We start from the raw sequence: 22686 nt of genomic DNA on the forward strand, positions 1-22686 counted from the left end.
CATATTGATATTGCCTTGAATTTAAGTCTGAGTTGCTATAAATGTACTTTCTTTTTCCTCTGGTCTGTCCTAGTTGTTTTTATTAAGACAACACTAAACTTTATTAAAGTATTTTATCACATTTATTTCCTGTCTAGATTTGTTTTGCTTTTTAGTTGATATTTCAACCAATAATGTTTTCAAGGTTGGTCTCTATTAACACAGATAATTTAATGAAGATAATTGGTTTAACAGGTATCACAGGAGACAAAAACAATAAAAAAAGGAACACAGAGAAGATAAAGAGATAGTAACTATAAGAAGAAATAGGACTGGGGGATGGGAAAGTACAAAGTTGGATTTATTAAAACTTAGAAGCTTGCTTTGGAAACAAGGTGTTATACACAAAACCAATTGTATATCTATACATCAGCAACAAACTCACAAAAACACAATTAAAAATACCATTTATAATAGCATAAAAATAAAACGTCTTGGAATTAATCTAACAAAATGTGTACAAGAATTTAAAGGTTCAGATAAATGGTGACAGAGGGAGGACTACCAATTCATTAATTGCTAATTTCAATATTATAAACATATTAATTCTCTTCAAACTGATTTATAAATTCAAGGCAATTCCAATTGAAATCTTACCAAGATATTGTTAGAATTGATAAGCTGGTTCTAAAGTTTAGACAGAAATTCAAAGGAATAAGAATAGCCACAGAAATTTTGAAGACAAAAACTGGAATAGCAAAGCTACCATATCCCAGGACACTAATTAAGACTGAGAGGAGTTGGTGCAAGAACAGACAAGTTAGATGAATAAAATAGAATTAAATCCTGGAAAGGGCAGCATATATACAGCCACCTGATTCAAGACAAAGGAGATATTACTCTAGAAATGTTCACCTTATGGATAAACTGAGCTAATCAATTTGATAGCATGCAGTCAAATAATGAATAACTACCTTCATCTCATTCTATAAACAAAAAAAGTCAACTCCATATGGATTTCAGATCTAAATAAAAAAAGGTAAAATTAAAAACTTTTAGAAGCGGGAAAGAACTTCTTTGTGTATTTGGAGCATATAAATGTTTCATAAATGTGACATAAAGAGCTCTAATCATAAAACAAAATTTGGTAAATTGGGCTTCGTTAATATTTTCTGTTCATGAAAAACAAAACAAACAAACTAAAAACACCATTGAGAAAGTTAAAAGCAATTGACTAACCAGGGGAAGATATGTACATACACAATCAAAGGATTCATATTCATAATTTATTTTCGAAATCCTATGAAGAAAGACAATCCTATAGAAAAATGGACAAAGCAGTTGACTAGCCTTTTCTAAGAAAATAATTTATGTATTTAAAAAGAAACCTATATCCACAATCAAGGATGTGTAATCATACAAAGAAATAATGAAAATAAATGAGATATGTAACAGTAAAATATGTATAATGAAGTTGCTATATATATTTTTTGTATTAATTTCTTCCCTAGAATACCACATATACTGGATACACCAGACTGTAATTTTTTTTATTTTATTGAATGGCCACAAATTTCCAAAACAAAAACCCCAAATAAAACAAAAGTGTTGTGGAAATATTTGCAATCTTTTCACAAAGTGTTAATATTGCCATTATATAAAGACAGTCTAAAACATTATGAAGAAAAGACCAACAGCCTAATAGAAATATGGGAAAATATAAAAATGTATTGCCCTCAATGCAAAATGCCTTTAATTATAATAAAATATGCTCTGACTATACTACGCAGCTTGAAAAGGAGATGAGAAGACCTCAGTACACTGATAAAGCGTGATAATAGCATAAATTGTTAAATGACAAAAATAAGATTCAGAATAGTGCAGAACAGCATAAAAAGTAAGAAGGAGTAGAAATTCTCTTTCCTGCTGTCTACTCTCATCTCCTTTCCTCTCCTCTCTCCTCCTCCCTCCCTCCCTCTGTCTGTCTTGCAACAGGGAAAGGAGATAAAAATACAAATGAAATTTCCGTGAATGTTATTGGAATATAATGTTGACTATGAAATCACATAATATTTTCCATAGTTACAAATATTAAATCAGAACAGAAAAAAGTTCTAAAACCTTAAAGCAAACTAAACAAATGTACCTAATTATATACTCGTAGGGTTGGTAGGATAGCCACAGGGAGAGATGAATTAATTAAGTGATTTAGAACAATATATTTTTGCATACATTCTTAGTGGGATACACTTAAATGACAAACAAAAGAAAACAAAGAACTTTTAATCTTCATTTGGTACTCTTGTTGTTAGCACAAGATTGATATAGTCATTTTGAAAGTATTACAGGTATATTGTTGACCAAAGCAGATGTGTGGTTATGGTAATGTCATTAGAAACCAAAATTTTCAGCATAAATGTAAAGAAGGGCAAATGTAAGATAAAAGAGTTTGAGTAAAGTGACTAGAACCTTACACTTAAATCAGAAAATCAGTATGAATTCAGGATTGGTTTCTTTGTAAAAAAAAAATAAAAATGCATATTTCTTAAATTTGCCCAGTGATAAAGCCCAGGAGAAATGACATACAAGTAGCAATAATTATTACTGGCACCCAGACTGTGAGCTCCAAAAACCATTTTCCATTAAAAAGAATCAGGGATCCTGAGAGGAATTCTTCATTACAGGTATAGGGCAAGAAGTATTCAAGATGATTCTGGGACATCTTGTGCCAGAAAGCAAAGAAGATTTTAAAGACTAAGGTAGTTATATAAAAAAGATGCAAGCCAACTTGACAGGGTTTCCACAGGTGTAAGGTGGAACACATTGATCATCAAACAGAATAACTGCAAATATTTTAAATCTATAAAAACCATGAATTCATAATTTTACTCAAACATCACATTACTCCCCATTGGGGTTGCTTGAGGACCAACTCAGACCTCTAAAAATTGTAACTAGTGAGATAGAATGAAGCATTTTTCTCTGACTTTCTTGTATAAACTGTGCTTCAAGATGACCAATGAGTTGATGAGGGAAAGTTTTTTTTACACTAAATCCAGCTAATAAAAGCAGGAGGAAATATGGAACAAAAAATATCAACATTTTCCAATCTCTAATGAGATCATGGACCCACACAGCTTTCACCATTGCATGCTAAGATTTTTAGGTTAAAAGCTTGATGGGAAAAATTATAATGGTGGCATCAGACAGATATCACATTAACTCACTGATCAACATTAGATTCATTAAATTGGACAATACACTTTGTGTCTAATAATGTGATACAATAGGAAATAAATAGCACCGAAACGAAGACTTGGTTTGCCTAAAAATGAAATGTGAAAAAAATTAGGCCGCTATATCTAACTCCCAGTTTACTGAAAATATAGGAGAAATAAGGTATCAGACAACTTGACGAAGCAAACTGCCACATCCAGAATGTAGAACATTCCACAAGGAAAATAACGTGTTTCCTTCTATCAATAAATAGCATAAGAAAGAGGAGAGACATTACCATGTACATCAGTCTTAAGGAACAAAACAACCAAATGCAACATATGGGCATTTTTGGATGTTGATTTGAACAACTTAATGGCAAAACAACAACTCTGAGACCTTTGGTGAAATCTTGACCTCATTGGTGAGATATGGACTAAGTGTCACATGATATTAATTTTTGTTAGTATTGATGTGTGCTAATAGCATTTTGGTTATGCTAGAAATACTCTTATCACTTAGTGACGCCTAATGAAGTTTTTACAGATTGAATGACATGATGTCTGAGATTTTCTTTATACTACTCCAGCAAAAGAAACAAAGAAATGCATAAGCTGGTGAAGAACACATGAAGCAATGACATCAGGTTGATAACTGTTGAAACTGAGAGATGGGTACATGGGATTTCATTCATTATAGTATTCTCTCTACTTTTGCATATGCATGAAAATTTTCATTAAAAAGTTTAAAAAGGAAAAGAGGCATAAAATACACAAGAGCATCAAAGCTTGAGTCAGACTGGCTGGGTTCATGTAAATCCTGCCACTTACTACCATTGCTATCTTTGCCAAAGGAAAATGATTTAACTGACTTAAGTAGAGGTTAAGACTCTCTTTATTTAACAGATGCACGTAAGGTAGCACTAGCAGACAGGGTAATTGCACAATGGAAGCCGGGCCAGGGTTTTATAGGATATGGAAAAGGCGAGGACATATCCTTGCTGTTTTGGCCTAAGTAGCAGTTGTTTTTTACTTAATCAAATGCCACCGTTCAAGACTGTTCCTATTTTCATCCTCCTTCTTCCAGGTTCTGATAACCATCAGAATAGTATTGTTCAAGAATGATTTCTGCAAGACTTGTGGTTTATTGGCTAGTTAAATTTCAAAGATAGATAGCAAAAATGAAAGAACGGGAACAAAGGTAGAAGACAAAGGGAAAAACCGAGAACCCTCTATCATGTTTGTTTTAGCCCTTTTACATCTTACACAACTATGTATCTTTATCATGCCACAATTTGCTCATTTGTAAAATGGGAATAATAATAGTACCTAATTCCCAGGGTGTTTGTGAATATGGAATGAGTTAATCCATGTCAGCATTTTAAATGGTCCATACGGCATGCATATCACACAGTGAGCACTTTAGAAATGTGAATCATTGTCCTGACCAGCTTCAAACAGGCATTGCTAGAATTTCTTTATAATATTACATAAATCATAGTAGCTCATTTATCTTCATAAACATAAGCATGCCATTTTCTCTCTTCTTCAACTTGTGAACATCCTTCCTGTGTTTGGTAGGTTTTAAGTGATTTTCAGTTGTTTGCTTACACATCAGAAACCTACGTTTGGAAGACAGAAAGCAATTATCTAAATCATGGAAATGAAAATACAATGGAATTTCTAAAAACAAATTTGAAAAACTTTGGTGTTTGGCAGTGAAGTAAAATTTGAATTAAATTCTTCACTTTATCAGTGGAGTTAAAAGTGCTGGGTGAGTATAATCAATGTGAGTAGAGCAAGCTAGACATCCAAAGTATAACAGGGTTTAGTGAGGACAATTTGCAGTGTTGGTAATTTGTGCTCAGTAATCAATAGCTAAGTTTTATTCAATATTGACTGTTTATCTGGCCCTGAGCTAAGTGATTTATACACATTTTCGTATATAATCCTCACACTAATCTGATAAAATAGCTACTGCTTTTAATCCCTATTTTCCAGATAAACCCAATGTAACTCAAAGAGATTTAATAACTAGACTATAGTTTCATAGTGTATCAGAAATTAAACAGAAGATGCTGGATTCTATGGCTCATGTGCCTAATGATTACAAACTAACTGTGATTCAAATATATATCTGCATTGTTTTCAGAGATAGAGAAACTTTCTCTGAAACTATTTTGTAAACCTGTTACAAGGTATTGTACAAAACATACTTTCTATTTTTATGAATTTCCTTGGAGAAAGTTATTTGCAGAAATGAAAATTCATTATCCAGAGTGGACAGGGCCTGATGGTTGTTGTTGTACTTTAATTCAAAATTGTAAAATTCTGCAAAATAAGAAAAAAATTAAATTATGGGGACACATTAACCCTTAACATGGAATACTTAGTGGAATGATAAAACGTACTTATGCCAGAGACTGGTTGGTTTTTTACCAATTCATTTCTTCTCCTTTTTTTTTTGCCAAGACCTAGACTATACATACTGCCTCCTTTTCAGTAAAGTGTGTCCATGTGAATGACTTCTGACTAAAGACCTGTAAGCAGAAATTAATTATGATGCTTTAAGGACGAGCCCATAGAAATGCCCGTGTATAATCTCCCATGCTTTTGCTCTCAGCCAGCTGGTAGCGGAAGAGCACAGTGATCTAGGAAGCAGTATCTTGAAAATAGGGGAGCCACAGGAGAGAGAGGGCCTGGGTCCCTGAATCACTGCTTGTACAAGAGCCACCTGCAAATCACAGACGTCAGTTTGGGACTTACGTGTGAGATGAACTTCTACAGTATTAGGACACAAAGATTTGGGGATACATCAATTATAGTACATAATGATACCTCAACAAACACAGATTGATCATATGATGTGGGGTGCTATTTTAACAAAATCTTATAATATATGGAGTAGCTTAGCGGGGCAGTGAACTCAATGTTGCAATGAGAGCCATCTATCTGGTGCAGTGAGAAAACATTTGGTAACAATGTCACCTGCAATAACTTGAATGGCAGTGATGATGGGTTGACATTTGCTTTCTGCTTTTTGTAAGGTATGTTTAGGAGATAAGACTGGAAAATAAGTGTCCGGTGTGCTATCAGAAATGTTTAGGACGTTGAGATATTTCAAAAATTTAGGACCTTATAGGTCTAGAAATACTGACTTCTTCTAAGCTCAAAGATAAGAAATACGAATTAAGTCATGGAATGAAAGGCCCAGTATGACTTCTTAGCTGAATAACAACTCCACTTTGCAGCTATGATTAGGTTATGCAGCATTCTAACTGATTACTTTAGAGGGAAGCAAGTTAATTAAATTGAGAAAAAGAGACATAGACACTTCTGTGCTATAAAAAATTGAACACTTGGGTTTCAAAAAATACATAAATAAAAAAAGTCATGATTTAAAGTATTTGCCAGTGTTCATGGTAGAACTGCTCCCACTATTGCCAATTTCAAGCTACCAACAAGATGTCAACTGGCTCACAAAATTCCTGAAAATTTAACAACCAGTTTTCAAAAGCCAGTACCAACTGGTTACAGCACACCACCAGTGTAGAACCAAAGACTACATCATTTTCTAGCTCAGTCTGGAAACTAAGTTCAACATGGTTAAAGACACAGGAACTGTCTGGAATCAAATAGAAACGAAGTGTGTTGTGTTTTTTATATTATTTTAATTATATTGCCAAAAATATCATGGCTTCTGATTTGTATGAGCAAGAAGCGGGTTGCAAAAACTATATAGTACCTAAGGAAAGCATAATCCCCAAAGCCCATTTCACGTAGAGAATAGCAATAGAGGAGAAACCGTGTAGAAGTTGGAGATGCAGGCCTTACCTACTGAAAAAGAAACAAAAAAAATGCCAGCAAAAGAACAAAATCAGCTGTAGTCAAGGACCTCTGCTAATTATCAGGACAAAGGGTGATCACAATGCGTTCCTCTCAAGGTTATATCATGGCTGTGAGCCAGTACTGCTGGGTCTCTTCCATTTCTTTCCTTTCCTAAATAGGAATATTTTGCAGTTATCCTGTTCCAGCACCCCCTCTTGTATTCTGGATATTTATGGAGGGAGACAGTTGTATTAGTTTCCAATTGCTATTATAACAAACTACCCTTACCCCAAATTTTGTGGCTTAAGACAGTATATGTTTATTATTTTATAGTCTTGGAGGGCAGAAGTCCAATACAGGACTTTTGGGACAAAATCAGATTGTCAGCAGGGCTATATTCCTCTCTGCAGCCTTTAGCTGAGAATCCATTTTCTTGCCTTTCCCAGCTTCTAGTGGCTGCCCACATTCCTTGGCTCGTGGCCCTTTTCTCCCTTTTCAAAGTGAGCAATGGCTGATTGGGTGCTTACGTCACATCACTCTGATGTCCTTTCCTTATTACATCTCCTTCTCTAACTCTGACTGCTCTTCTGGCTCCCTCTTCCATTTTTAATGACCCTTATGATTACATTTAACCCACCCAGATAACCCATGAAATTTTCCTTATTTTATAGATAGTCATTAGAAAACTTAATTTCTTCTGCAACCTTAATTCTCTTTTGCCACGTAACCCAAAATATTCACCAGTTCTGGGGCACAGGACTTAAACATCTTGGGAAGAGGGGGTTATTCTGCCTCCTATAACAATAAATTATATTCTTAGTTTACAACTCTCCAGATAAAGAAGAGCCTCATTCGACAGTAGTTACTATACATCTCTTGGAGATGCTGAACTTGGATTTAAACACTGACAAGATGACGCTTTGAGTTTTCTCTTTTGGGAGTGTTCTCTGCATAAAATATTTGATGACCATAAGAGTGGGTTGTGGCAGTCTAACTACCTGCCCAGGAAACCCAATTCTTCTTTTTGGACACACAGCTAGAATACATTTCACAAATTCCCTGGTAATCAGGTGTGTCCACATGACTAAGTTATTAAATGTGGAACGTGAGTGGAAGTGAAGTGTGCAGCTTGCAGTACTGGCTCTTTTGTCATCCTACACATGCTTCCCCCCATCCCTCCGACTTGAGGCAAAGAAATATAGTAACTTGGAAGCCATTTTTTTTTAAATGGCAAAGCCACAAATAAAAAAGAGCATGTGTCTCTAAATATTATTTAAAGAAGGACCACTCACAAGTTTGGAATATTCGTATTGATCTTATGTGAATGATGAATAATCTTTTGTAAGACTGAGTTTTGAGGCTTACCTTTTACAGGTACTAGTGATACTTTCTTCCCCCAAGTGTTGTGGTATATGGCTTAGTCAATACTTTCGTAACCATCGACCTCTTTTTATCTTTATTACCTCTTTTGTAAACTGAGTATCTACCCCATTTGGTTGACATAACTCCATAGAAAGAAATGTAAAGCACTTAGCCTAATACTACGTTCTTAAGGAAACTTCTCATAAAGATCTACTATTATTAAATGGAATTCAATTAAGTTACAAATATTGTCAAAGATTTAAATATTGGTTATTTATACATATATAAAGGCCAATCAATTTTGCTCACTAGAAATAATCACTTTATAAGAAAAATCAGGGGCAGTGGGTTAGCGCAGTTGGTTAGTGCACAATGCTCGTAACACCAGGGTTGGCAGTTTGATCCCGGCATGGGCCAGTATGAGCTGAGCCCTTCACAACTAGACTGAAGCAACTACTTGACTTAGAGCTGATGGGTCCTGGAAAAACACACTTAAAATAAATTTTAAAAAAGGTTAAAAAAAAAAGAGAGAAAAATCATAAGGTAAAAACTCGAGTAGAGCATGAAACAAGTGGTAATTTTCTTCCCTATGTACCACTGTTGTTCAATTTCCTCATCTCTGGAAAATCCCTTAGTGAAAAATTTAGGATTAAGTATTGTTTTAGGTACATCGAATTAACAGATTAAGTATACTACTTCCTATCATATATGCCTCAGCTCAGAGTCTTGCTATATGAAGCACCCAATTAATCTCTCCAATAGGTATTCACTGGCATCAACCAAGCTGTTATTTTCTCCAGAAATTTAAAAAAAGCAATTCCATTTTCAGTAGCCTCACTTTTAATAAAATGGATATTCTTTCCAAAGCTTTTTCCCCCGCGTGTTATTATGTATGATGAGTATGCAAGTGAAGTATATAAAATGCACTCATTTTGGAATATTTAGTACAACTTTGTAAGTTCCAGAAAGTTGCACTTAAATTTAAATATGGACATTATCATTTTATCACTTTAAATATTTCCAAATAGACTTAAAGTATGCTTAATTCAAACTGTACCGGGGTGCCAAAAAATGTGTAAGAGATGATATCTATGTATTACATTTTAAGAGATGTTATGTATGTATTACTTTTTGAAGTTGAATTGAATTACTGTAGCAATGTGTAGTATGAATGTTCGCTCGAAAGATGGTTTTAATCAAATGAATGCTAGCATCATTCATTGTATTACAATTTTCATACAATTTTTTAACTTTCTTAAAATGTGTGTACATTTTTTTGGCACCCTATGTATATTTTATACTCATACATCATGAATAAAAAGTTTAATGCAAAGGCATTTAAAAATTTTACTTAAGTTAATCTAGTCCACTTAGAACTATATGACTTGGTTTTTCTATTAAGGGAAAATAATCTGATGAAAAATAAAAATGAATCAACAAGTTTGTTTGAGCTACAAGATGCCAGAAAAATGATTGAGCTGATTTTATTCTTTGAATTGACGGTATGAATTTTTTACTATTGACTAAAACTAGCAGATGTTTTGGCATAATGTAGAGACAATTAAAGCATCCTGACCAGATGAAACTCCTATCTTATTTTCACAGACATGTGACAGGATTTGACAACTTCATCTGGAAATAAATTATAATATTGAATGACTAGCCCTCTTTGGAAAACTTGCTTAGATCTAAGTCCTTCACTCTTTACTTGAAAATATGATTTTTTTTCTTATTCTATTTCTAATAAAATTTGAGAGTATGCATTCTGGTCCTCATGTAAAACCCTTTTGCATGCCATTTCTCATAGACCATTACGGCCTTTAGGCACTCAATATGAATATTATGCTCATATATTGATTTCTTTGTTCATTTAACATATATTTATCATCCATTTACAAGACATTGTACCAGATGCTTTAGAAAATCCATAAATGTCTTCAACATGTTTACTATCATAGAAAAGGTAACCCAGGCTCATATATATCAATAATTAATGCATGAAAATCCCATTTGTGAATATTTATTATATTTGTTATTACTTGCTTGATATCCACTTTCTCAACTGGGTTACTGATTCCACAAATGCAAGGACTAAGTCTAGTAACATGTTTGTGGCACAAAATAATTACAGAATAAATATTCTTTGAATGAACAGATGGTTTAATAAATAACCTTGGTATTAACTGTATTGATATTATATTTAACATTCTTAATTATCTTGAATAGCATTTAATATTTTGGGTAAACGTCATTTAAAGAACTTTTTCTACCTTGATTTTACATACTTAAGTCTTGGTAAGAAATAAAATGCCAACTTCAGTTTGAGAACAGGCAGTGAATCTGTCGTGTGAGTTGATCCGTAGTTTATCACATTACTAAAAATGCAGGTTGAGGAATAGTTAATTCAAAATACTCAAATAGCAATAGCTTGTTTGGAGTACTGGTAGTTTCACAGTGATTTATCCTATTTAGATTACTTCAAATCGCATAGCTTCTTTCTGTTCATATATTAAAATAGAAAATTTTATGACAACATACCAAATAAATGAAGAAAATAGAAATTTGATTTGCCCTGGATGAATTTTCAACAACTTATATCCTAATTTTAGAAATAAACTAAGCAATTTTATACCACATTAACATGGAAGTATTTTTTTTTCCTGACGTTCTTACACATATTTATAGAACTTTAATTAGGAATTCTATTTCAAAAGCTATTTATTCTAGAGGAGAAACAATAGACTGATCTGAGCTAATTCTTTGGTCAGCCTATAATTTTTACTGGGTGAGTCAAAGAACTACACTAATCATAGATAATACTAAAGAAAAAGGTAGCATTCTTTGAGCTGAAACATTGGTTAAGCTACCCATAAAATGCATAAGTATTTTAATGAAGTTGAGAAGGAAAGTGAAAGTTTAACTTCAATTTAACGTTTATCTAACAGGGTAGATTTGGTTCAATGGTGATTGGGGCACACAGATGAATAAGAATGAATATCTATTCTCAAATAACTTTTAAATCCACAGGAAAAAAATGTGATGATTATAAAATGTAACTTCTTAATAATGTAGAGGGTGGCATATGCCCTAGAAAAAGAAATAGGACACTAAGGGAATTCCAAAGCGGATATGTAGTTTCCAATTAGTCCTTTAGGAGGGAAGAAGTATCTGAAATGACTGAAATAAGCAACAGAAGGCATTAAGCATTTTTGAAAATAGTGGCTCAGTTTCCATTCAACCCTTTTGGGGAAACTAAGTCCTATCTTGATGATGGGGACACATGGAATATGATTAAAATTCTCTTTTGAAGTGGCATTTTGGGGTTTCACTTTTCGTATGTTAATATGGTAAAATGAAAATAGAGGTTCATATATGATTCCAATAACACAGAGCAGAGGGCATATTAAGAGGCTGAGTTCAGACTTTGCATCATGTTTTGTGACCCCAGCCCAATTTTCTTGATTTTCAAATTTGATTGCTTAAAACACCTTTGAAATATCTTTAACATGTTCAAAACATCTGAATCTGAGGGGTTCTGTTAAGGTGAGATGTCACAGGAAAAGCAGTATGTACCAATTCCACATCTATATATGACCATATTTCATTTAAGAAGCTATCAAAAATACAAATGAATGCACACTTCCTCCAAAAACAAGATTGTTTTCCACACTTTTTTCCTGATTTTATTGAGGAATAATTGACAAATATAATCGTAAATATTAAAGTGTACAACATGATGATTTGATATCCATATGCATTGTGGAATGATTACCGAGATCAAGATACACATTCATCACCTCACATAGTTAACTCTCTCTCTCTTTCTCTTTCTCTCTCTCTCTCTCTCTCTCTCTCTCTCTCTCTCTCTCTCTCTCTCTCTCTCAACACATTTAAGATCTACTCTTATCAACTTTTAAGTATACAATACTATATTATTAACTATAATCATGAAGCTGTACATTAAATCTCAGAACTTACTCTTCTTATAACTGAAAGTTTGTACCTTTCGACCTACGTCTCCCCAATTCCGCCATTCCTCAGACCCTGGTAACCACCATTCTATTCCGTTTTTATAAAATCAGTTTTTGTTTGTTTGTTTTAAGATTCCACATATAAGTGATGCCATGCAGTACTTGTCTTTCCTTGTCTGATTTATTTCACTTAGCATAATGCCTTCCAGTTTCATCCATGTTGTCACAAAAGGCAGGATTTCCTTTTTTGTTATGGCTGATAATATTCCATTTTGCATAGATACAAGTGTATATATCATATTTACTTTATCCATCAGTTCAAAGACATTTACATTGTTTCTGTATCTTGACTATAGCAAATAATGTTGCAATGAACATCAGAGTGCAGAGAACACACAATGGGAAAATGATAGACTCTTCAATAAATGGTGTTGGGAAAACTTGATAACCACATGCAAAAGAATGAAACTGGAATCTTATATCACTCACAAAAATTAACTCAAAATGAATTAAGGACTTAAATATAAGACCTGAAGCCATAAACTCCTAGAAGAAAACATAGGAAACAACCTCCTTGACATTAGTCTTGGCCATGATTTCTTGGATAAGACACTAAAATAATAGGCAACCAAAGCTAAAATAAACAAGTGGGACTATGTCAAACTAAAGAGCTTCTGCAAAGCAAAAGAAACAATCAATAAATTGAAAAGGCAACCTACAGAATGGGAGAAAATATTTGCAAACCATCTGTCTGATAAGGGGTTATAGCCAAAAAATATAAAGAACTCATATCACTCAGTAGCAAAAAAAGCAAGTAACCCAATTAAAAAATGGGTAAAGGACCACAACAGATACTTTTCCAAAGAAGTCCTACATTGGCCAATAGGTAAATGGAAAGGTGATCAACATCATAAATCATTAGGGAAATGCAAATCAAAACCATAATAAGGTATCACCTCACATCTGTTAGAATGGCTATTACCAATGTGACAAGAAATAACAGATGTGGTGAGGATGTAGAGAAAAGGAAACCTCTATACACTTTTGGGGGGAATGTAAATTGGTACAGCCATTATGGAAAGCCACATGGCTGTTTCTCAAAAAATTAAAAACAGAACTAGAACTACCATATGACCCAGCAATCCCAGTCCTGGGAATTTATCCAAAGGAAATGAAATCTGATCTTGAAGAGATATCTGCACTCCATGTTCATGACAACCTCCTTTTAAAAAAAGATCTGACTAAATTTGATTATCGCTTTCTGTCAATTTTGCTGAACTTTGTCACAGTGCAGTAAAAAACCAACGCAGCAACTCTACAGCAAATCATTTATAAATACAGCTGCTTACAAATTTGTGTTGTGCCACAGTTGCCTACCAGATGGTTTGGGTTCTAGAGGAACAGGTAAGCTAGGTCCAAGAGAGAAACGTGTGAAAGGAAGAATTAAAATATACAAATCACTAGAAGAAAAAGCTTGATTGAGATGTACACTAGCAGAGGGAAAGGGGGTCAAATAATTCAAGTGTTGAGAAGAAAGACAGTGGATCCATTTGTTCAGTATGGCAGCTATATGGAGAAGCAATTTCACCTTAAAAATGGACATGTTAATTGAATCTGACTTGGAAGATCCTACTTAAAATCAAAACTAGAATATGAGGTAGGTATTCAAATTGAACTAGGTGTGAATAAAAGTGCTTTTAAAAGACCTGGAAGATTTTTTTTAAAAAGGTATGATGAGGGGGCGGCTGGTTAGCTCAGTTGGTTAGAGCGTGGTGCTATTAACAACAAGGTTGCTGGTTCAATCCCCATATGGGCCACTGTGAGTTGAGGCCTCCACAACTAGATTGAAACAACTATTTGACTTGGAGCTGATGGGTCCTGGAAAAACACACTTAAATAAAAGTTTCTTTTTCAAAAAAGGTATGATGAGGACTAGTAACCTCATAGTGCACAGGAAATCTAGCAGAATATTTGCACCTTTTTGACTGCGTGCTATGGATATTACAAATTTTAGGTTCTGTTTTGTGTGTGTGTGTGTGTGTGTGTGTGTGTGTGTGTGTGTGTGTGTGTGTTTAAACACTGTTGGACCAAGTTTCTCTTTATGATGGAGAATCTCAAGAGAAGAGTGAGGTCATTTATTACCTGAACCACCATGATACCACCAACAGAAAAAGAGTTGGAAAACAGAAAAAGAGTTGGAAGCATTATTTGTGGGGCCCCTGGTGAAAGACTTCATATTTCTTACTTCATGTGTTGGATATAAAAGGAAAAAGCTATCCAAGAAGCCAGTAGCCATGCTACTGGAATATAAGAACAAACCACCTACACGGAGGTAGTTTAGGACCTGGGAAGCAAAAAATCCAGGCCAAGATCTCCATGCAGTTAAGGAGGAAATTAAATTTCACTTTAGTTTGAATCAGAAAGGTCAGAAGAAGCTCTAACTGACATACTTTTTGCAGCAGTAGAACCAGGATCGGACTAAAGAGAATAAAATGCTCTCTGTTTAACGAAGAAGTCACACAGTAATGGCGTGGAGAAATTTAATTACTTGAGGCTAGTCACTCCATATTTTTGTTATTATTATCTAACTGGTTAAACCGTTCCTAGCCTTGCGGTTAAAAGATTATGAATAATTTCTATTAGAAGTCTTTGCTTTAATTTAATAAATTTAAACATGAGGAGAGGAATTGTAAGCACAATAGCAGTAAACGTAGTGTACCTAGGGTTTTATCTTGCTTGAGACCGCGCCAAGTGAATGCTATGAGCAGTGCTCTTTGTCTGTGCTTACAGGAATGTAAACATTATACAACTTTGTCTTCCTTATCATGTTAAAAAGGACAATTTCAGCACAGCATTTAACAGTTTTCAAGTACTTAGGGCCATAAGATTATTTATACTTTTACAAGGCTTTATATCAAATACAATATTACCTTACAATTTTAGAATGACATTGGGTTAAAGTTTATAGCCTCTAATTTCAGATGGCTCAGTGCACTAGTGCTTCTTGTCCAGGTTATTAAATGGCTATGAAACAAGATGAATATTGACAGTCCTAGGAAACATTTTGATATGGAAAGAAATAAAATTTTGAATTTGGTAAAGTGAAACGTTTTTAAATTTCTTGTATCTTTTTAATCCTACATTATTCTTCCTAGTGTTTAGTAAAGGCTTATCGATATTTTTAGAATGTAACTATCTTTCTAATCAATTTTTAAATGTATTGCATATCAATATTAAAAATTAAATAATGAGCTTATTCTGAAAATATTTAGAAAATCTCCATCACTTCTCCCTAGCCCACATTTCTCCCCCAATATAAGTTTTCTTGAAGTAATTTCCAAAATATAATATATAATATATATATATATATATATATATATATATATATATATATATATATATATATATATATAAAATGAAATTCCATGTCTTGATTGGATTTAGGAAAAAATCTATTAACTCCTCAATAGGAAATATACAGTTTTAACTCATTCCATTGCCTACTCTTACCTGTATCCAAATAGTTGATGGCTATAACTAGTTCTTGTGTTGGGAAACTTTATAATGTTAAATAATATTTTCATATATCAATTTCTTGTGCTATAAAATTTACTTTAAATATTTTGACTCCCTTCTGTGTAAGATGAGGATATCAGTGACTCCACGAATTCTCCACATTCTCTTCCTCTCTCATCTCCCACTGTCACCTACATATTTACTTTTATACTTGTCAAGGATGTTAAATCTTATATTTCCTTCTTTAACCATAATCATAATTTTCTTGCCTTGCTTATAAGAAACTTAAAAAATAAATTTACTGCAAATTAAATACAATGCAAATACTATAACTGTGCAAAGCAAGTTTATTGATCAATCAAGCAGTGTGTCAAGATTATAATACTTTCTCTTAAATACAATGTATAGACCCCAAGTTATTTGAGGTGAAACATTAATCAAGCATATAATTTTAAAAAATTCTACATATTTGGACCATGGCTGCCTTGTAACAATGTACTTTTCCCCCTGAATTTTCTAATTGTATTGAACTTTTTCTTATTGAGAAAAAAAGAGAACTGTATTTCTATCAGAAATACCTCTGATGATCCAGTCCTATATAGCCATCTACCAGTCCCCTGCCCCTCAAACCTGTTTTTCCTTCACTTTTCCTGGCCCAATAAATGGAAACTCTCTTGTTCCATTTCCTCGTGTCAAATATTTTGATGTCAATCTTGACTCCTCTTTTTCTCTCATATACATCCAATCTGCCCAAAACTCCTGTCAGCTCTACCTTTAAATGATATCTCAAATCTGACTATCCCTTGTCATTTTCATTGTTAAGACACTATTCCAAGTAACCATCATCTTTCATCTAAATTATTTTGACAGCCCCTTCACTGGATTTTGTTCTTCCAGCTTTTCTCCCTAACAATCTATTTTACATACAATTGTGTTCCCATCAAAGTCATCCAAGGGTCTCCTACCTCACTCAAAAATTAAATCAGTATTTTTTTAAGGCCTTAAAGTCCCATGCGGTTGTTCATGAGGTTTCTATTTTCTTCTATTCCAGTACTTCCTTTTATTCCCGCCAATACAGGTGCACTGTCCTCTTTCATGTTCCTGAAACTTTAGGTTTCAGCCTAAATTAGCTGTTGCGAGAAAAAATATCTCAAGCCAACCTATTGATGGTTTGATAGTAAACTAAAGCAACCAACTTAAGCTGATTTTTAGTTATCATTCCCATTCACAGAAACTGGAACTGCTCTTGTTTGGTCTACCTCATTTGATCTACACAGCAACATTCACCAAGCAAACTTCATGGTTTAAGGGAGGATAAGGGAAAAAGCAGTAGAAGTGTGAGAATCCGATACAGCATATGTGAACTGAATTAAGTCCATGGCACTCATAGGGGAGCATTTGAGGTGTGGGCTCTGAGGACACTTCTAAAGCACACGCAAACAGAAAACTGTGATGGCAAAGCATTATCTGTGGGTAAATACCCCAATTGGGGATGCTTAGCTGGTCTGGTGGTAAAAAGCCATGGAGAAACAGACAATCTGAAAGATTCACAAGTGGCAAATTCAGAAGCTCTGGACTCTCGCCAACGGGCAATAGGACCCTAAGACCTGGGTCCTGATGACAGCAGCAGTTTTGTACCAAAACCTTTCTGGAGATGGTTACAGTTACTATGTGGCAGCTGTGCCCAGCAAGCTAGGGAGGTCAGATAGACTCCACCTGCTAATGTCCTTAAAGTGGGGCTCCAGCAAATGGGGGAATGATAGTTTTGATGCCTGTTTCCCTACTGGGTCCATACTTGGGCTGCACACCATAATGAGAAAGGCTTTTCTCACTACAGTATGTGGTTAGATCTTATGGGGTGAAATGTAACACTTTTTTCTTTTATATATCCTGGAATTTGTCTTAAAAAGGTTTTTCCCAGGATGGGGAAAATACACTTCTTGTTTCTTTTAATATTTTGTTTCCTTTTTTACCATTATGTCTTTGATTCCTTTGGAGTTTATTCTAGTGTACAGCATGATGTAAATTTCCAACTTTTTACAAGACATTTTTCTTACTATTTTAAATACCAAAACTCATATTGTATGGAAATCCTATGTGTGTATAAATTTATTTTTCTATACATACATAGTGATCTAGGTTGTCTATTTATGAAACAGAGCTACACTGTTTTTAACTATTTAGCTTTAAAGTAATTCTACTATCATTTAGGTCTAGGGCCTCATTATTATTATTTTTATAATTTTTCTGGCCATTCTTATTTTGTTGCTGTGGCAGGTTTTTCGTTTTGTTTTGGGGTTTTTTGTACCTATAGGAGTCTTTGCAGGAAAGAGATGACACTTAAAATTTGTTAATTCAGGAAGAATTTTGTAAAGGAAGTATGTACAAAGAAGTGGAAAAAGTGTAGAGGGAAGGGATAATGAAGTTCCTTGTGACTATTAACATCTGGATACCATTATATTTGGGCTTAAAGAGGTGAGCAGAAGGGACAAGAGTAAGGAGCTGGTACCACAACCCAGAAGAATTCAAGTGGTGACGATTAACTGACAATATGACATGCCACTGAGGGTTAGAGTGCACACAATTGAAAGACAGAAGACAGCGGCCTATTGATGTAGTCTGTATAGTTCAGCCTTCCAAGCACAGAGCAGACTAGAGAAGGATGGATAGAACATCTGGATGGGTACATGGAAGTTATTCTGCATAGTAAACTTATTGTGCTTCTCAATATGTGCTCATATCTTTCATCTAGGTGACAAATGTGTGTCCACCAAAAAAGAGGCACACGATCAACTACTTGATCATAGTGAAGTAAAGTCCATTTAGGCATCCTAGTGTTTGAAAGGTAAAACGTTAAAGAGTTTATTGGATTTGAAGAGAGGGATTGTATTTCTAAAATCTCTACCAGTATAGAGTCTTCAGACATAGACGAAAAACATATTTTAAACAGATGAATAAGCATGTGACTATTGGGCAAGATAGATGTGTAGACATGGTTAGGTACTAATAACTGATGTCTGCAAAGGGCCATAGAGCAGCCACATGTCAAACTGTAGAAAAGGAGAAGGTAGATAGGTAGATAGTTGACATTTCATAAATTATAAAATCATTGTATAAAGCAAATCAACAGAAAGAGATATTTTGAACAACTCTATTCAAGAAAGTTAATAGCTCGAGGGGACGGCCCGGTGGCTCAGGCATTAGAGCTCCATGCTCCTAACTCCTAAGGCTGCCGGTTCGATTCCCACATGGGCCAGTGGGCTCTCAACCACAAGGTTGCCAGTTCAATTCCTCGAGTCCCACAAGGGATGGTGGGCTCTGCCCCCTGCAACTAAGATTGAACACGGCACCTTGAGCTGAGCTGCCGCTGAGCTCCTGGATGGCTCAGTTGGTTGGAGCATGTCCTCTCAACCACAAGGTTGCCGGTTTGACTCCCGCAAGGGATGGTGGGCTGTGCCCCCGGCAAATAGAAAAAATGGCAACTGGACCTGGAGCTGAGCTACGCCCTCAACAACTAAGACTGAAAGGACAACAACTTGAAGCTGAACGGCACCCTCCACAACTAAGATTGAAAGGACAACAACTTGTCTTGGGGAAAAAAAAAAAAAAAGAAAGTTAATAGCTCAAATAAAATGGATTAATTCTTTGAAAAACAAAGTTAACAAAACATATAAAAGAGGATTAGAACATCTGAATAGCACTATTATGTTTGTTATTTAAGTTGACTTCATCATCACACGCATGACCGTATAGAGAACTCCAGACCCAGATAGTTTTATAGGAAAAGTAAAGCAAATATTTAAGGGAAAAATGTATTTCAGAAATAGAAGATGAAGGATGGATTCTCATTTCATTTAATGGATCAAGATATCCTTTATACCAATACCTAAGATATAAACAGAAAATTAGAAACTACTCTCTCTCATAATATAATTCCTTAATGAAGTATTAGCAAAATAAATCCACAGTATATAAAACAGAAAATTCATTATGACCTCAGAGGTTTATCAAAGAAATGTAGGTTGGGTTAATATTTAGAAATCAATCAATATTAACCCAATGAAAGAGAAAAAGCTTATGATCACCTCAGCAGATGCAGAAAAAGTATTTAACAATTCAATACCCTTTCATGTTAAAAACTCTGGGAAAACTGTCGCAATCTAATGAAAACTATGTACAAAAAAATTTACAGCTAACATCTTACGTAGTGGTGATATATGTAATGTCCTTCCTTTAAGATTAGGAACAAGGCAAGGATGTCATTACTGCTATTCAACATTGTATGGAAGGTTATAGTCAGGGCATGTGGCAAGAAAAAATAATTTGGATTGAAAAGAAGTAAAACTGTCGTAATTTAAATACAGTACTAACACAGTAATGTAATAATTTACATTATCACAATGACATTATTACAAATAATTAGGTTATCACAATTACTTATTAATTACAATAATTAGCAATCTAAAATCAGCAAAACAACTACTAGGCCTACCTATCAAATTTAGGAAAGGCATAGGATACAGAGTGAGCATACACAAATTAACTGTAGAACAATCCTTACCATTTTGCTGGTTCCTTCATTAATGTGCTAATTAAATATTTGAAATACCTTCACTTTATATTTCTTTGAGAGACATACTTTCAACTTTTGAAAATTATACTTTGACAGTTTTGGAAATTCTACCAAGATGTCTAAATGGGCAATTAAGGACAGCGTGATAAGTGTCCCCCATGGGTTCTTTAAACCCAGGCACACTTTCTTAGCTCTTAGAGTGAATCTCGAGTGATAAAAGTATTTAACTCTCAGTGACACATGGTTCATTTTTTTCCTGATTCTGTACTTTTGTAAGTATTTTGGGGTTTCTGGCTAAGCTTGGCTCTTTATTTGGTTTGTAAAACTAAGTTAACTTCCCATTGATGACAATAAAAATTGTCAATTTGATTTTATTTTCTGACCACTTGATAATCTCTCAGATAATCAGGTAGAGATGGGGATCTATTTTCTTTTGAGTGAAAGGAAAAAAGAGAATTTGATTTGTCAGGTTATTTTTGTTGGTTTCGGTCTCTTCTATTTGTGCAAGATTATATCTCACTTCCATCAGAGAAAAAAGAACATTTATGTAAAACAAGGAATGTCATGTTTTTCTGTACTGTAGTCACTCTGGCCCATCACTGAATAGTCTGTGAATTGGTAACTGATAAAAGTCATATTTTGTGGGTATAAAATATCTTCCTACTTTTGGGCATTATTAATATATTAGATTATAAAGCCTCTGTAAAAAGAGCTCTGTTTTTTTTTTTTGTTGCTGTTTAAAAAGACTAACAAGCATGTGTATAAATTTAATATTCACAGAATCCTCAGAAAAATAACAGAATATTAAGCGTGCTGTTCTTTTAACAAAACAAAAACGTTTCTGAAGAAATGGTTAGCTCAAAAGAGTTTTTCTTTCCAAATCAAGTTCACGTAATCAAGGAAACGCCTGGATATGTCAGGATATGTTGATGCATTGGGTTTTAAAACAGTTATACTTCATTTCCCTAATTCACAAGTGAGACATATAATAAAACCATACATAAATTTTATTTTTAAAACATTTATGCTCGTTTTTTAATAAAGAGATCATTTTATCTAAACTTTCTAAATTTTTTATACTCATCTAAAGATCAGATATGCTAATATTATTTTCACATAACTTAAAATTATGAAAACTTTTAAGTTATATGTTCAACTAAGTTAAATTATAATTGTGACAAATGCTTTTTATATTAACAATAAATTATGTTGGTGGTATGTCAGGTTAAACATTATTTCCACCACCTTTATTTATGTTTAAGATCTTAGGATAATATTAAACAGTGAATTAGACTTTGTATACTTGGATTATTTCTAAGTAAAATAAAATACTAAAAGAATAGTCAACAAGGATGTTGCGTGTGTGTGTGTGTGTGTGTGTGTGTGTGTGTGTGTATTTCTCATATTTGATGTTATAGAATGGCTATATCTTTGGGCTATATTAACAAATATGTTAATTATTGCCAACTTAACAAAACACATCAATGATGTTTATGGCTGTAGAAGGTAGGATGGATGGATGGATGGATGGATGGATAGATGATAGATAGATAGATAGATAGATAGATAGATAGATAGATAGATAGATAGATGTAGACAGACACATAGAAATATATAGAGATATATATTGGGGAATATGGTGGATAATTCCTTCCTGTGATACCTCCCTCCTTCCACAGGTCATCACTGATCTGCTTTCTGCTACTATATATTAGTTTTCATTTCTTAGAGTGTTATATAAATGACAATTTCTTATAAGGTTAAACAAACTCATCATACAACTCAGCAATTCTACTTTTAGATATTCACCTAATAGGAAGGAAAACGTTTTTCCACACGAATATTTGTAATATTCATAACAGCTTAAAACTGGAAATAACTAAATTATCCATGAACAAATGAACTGATGAAACAATTATGCTACCTCCATAAAATGGGATACTACTCAGGGACAACACGGAATGAACTACTGATCCATGACACAATATAAATCAATTCTAAAAACCATTATGTTGAAATAAGCAAATACATTCAGTTGGATTCCATGTATTTAAGTTCAAAAACAAGCAAAATAATCATGTTCCTAGAAATCCGAACACTTGTTGCCTTTTGAATAGAAGATTGACTAGGAGGGTGAAATCAGAGTATTTTCTCCAGTGACAAAATATTCTAATCTTGATTCTGGTGGTATAAATATGTCTCAAAAAGTATTGAATTCCTAACTTAAAAACTGTAGGTTTCA

This window comes from Rhinolophus sinicus, chromosome 18, assembly GCF_057876585.1.
Source record: "Rhinolophus sinicus isolate RSI-liver-muscle chromosome 18, RSI-T2T, whole genome shotgun sequence".
NCBI classification, from domain to species: Eukaryota; Metazoa; Chordata; class Mammalia; order Chiroptera; family Rhinolophidae; genus Rhinolophus; species Rhinolophus sinicus.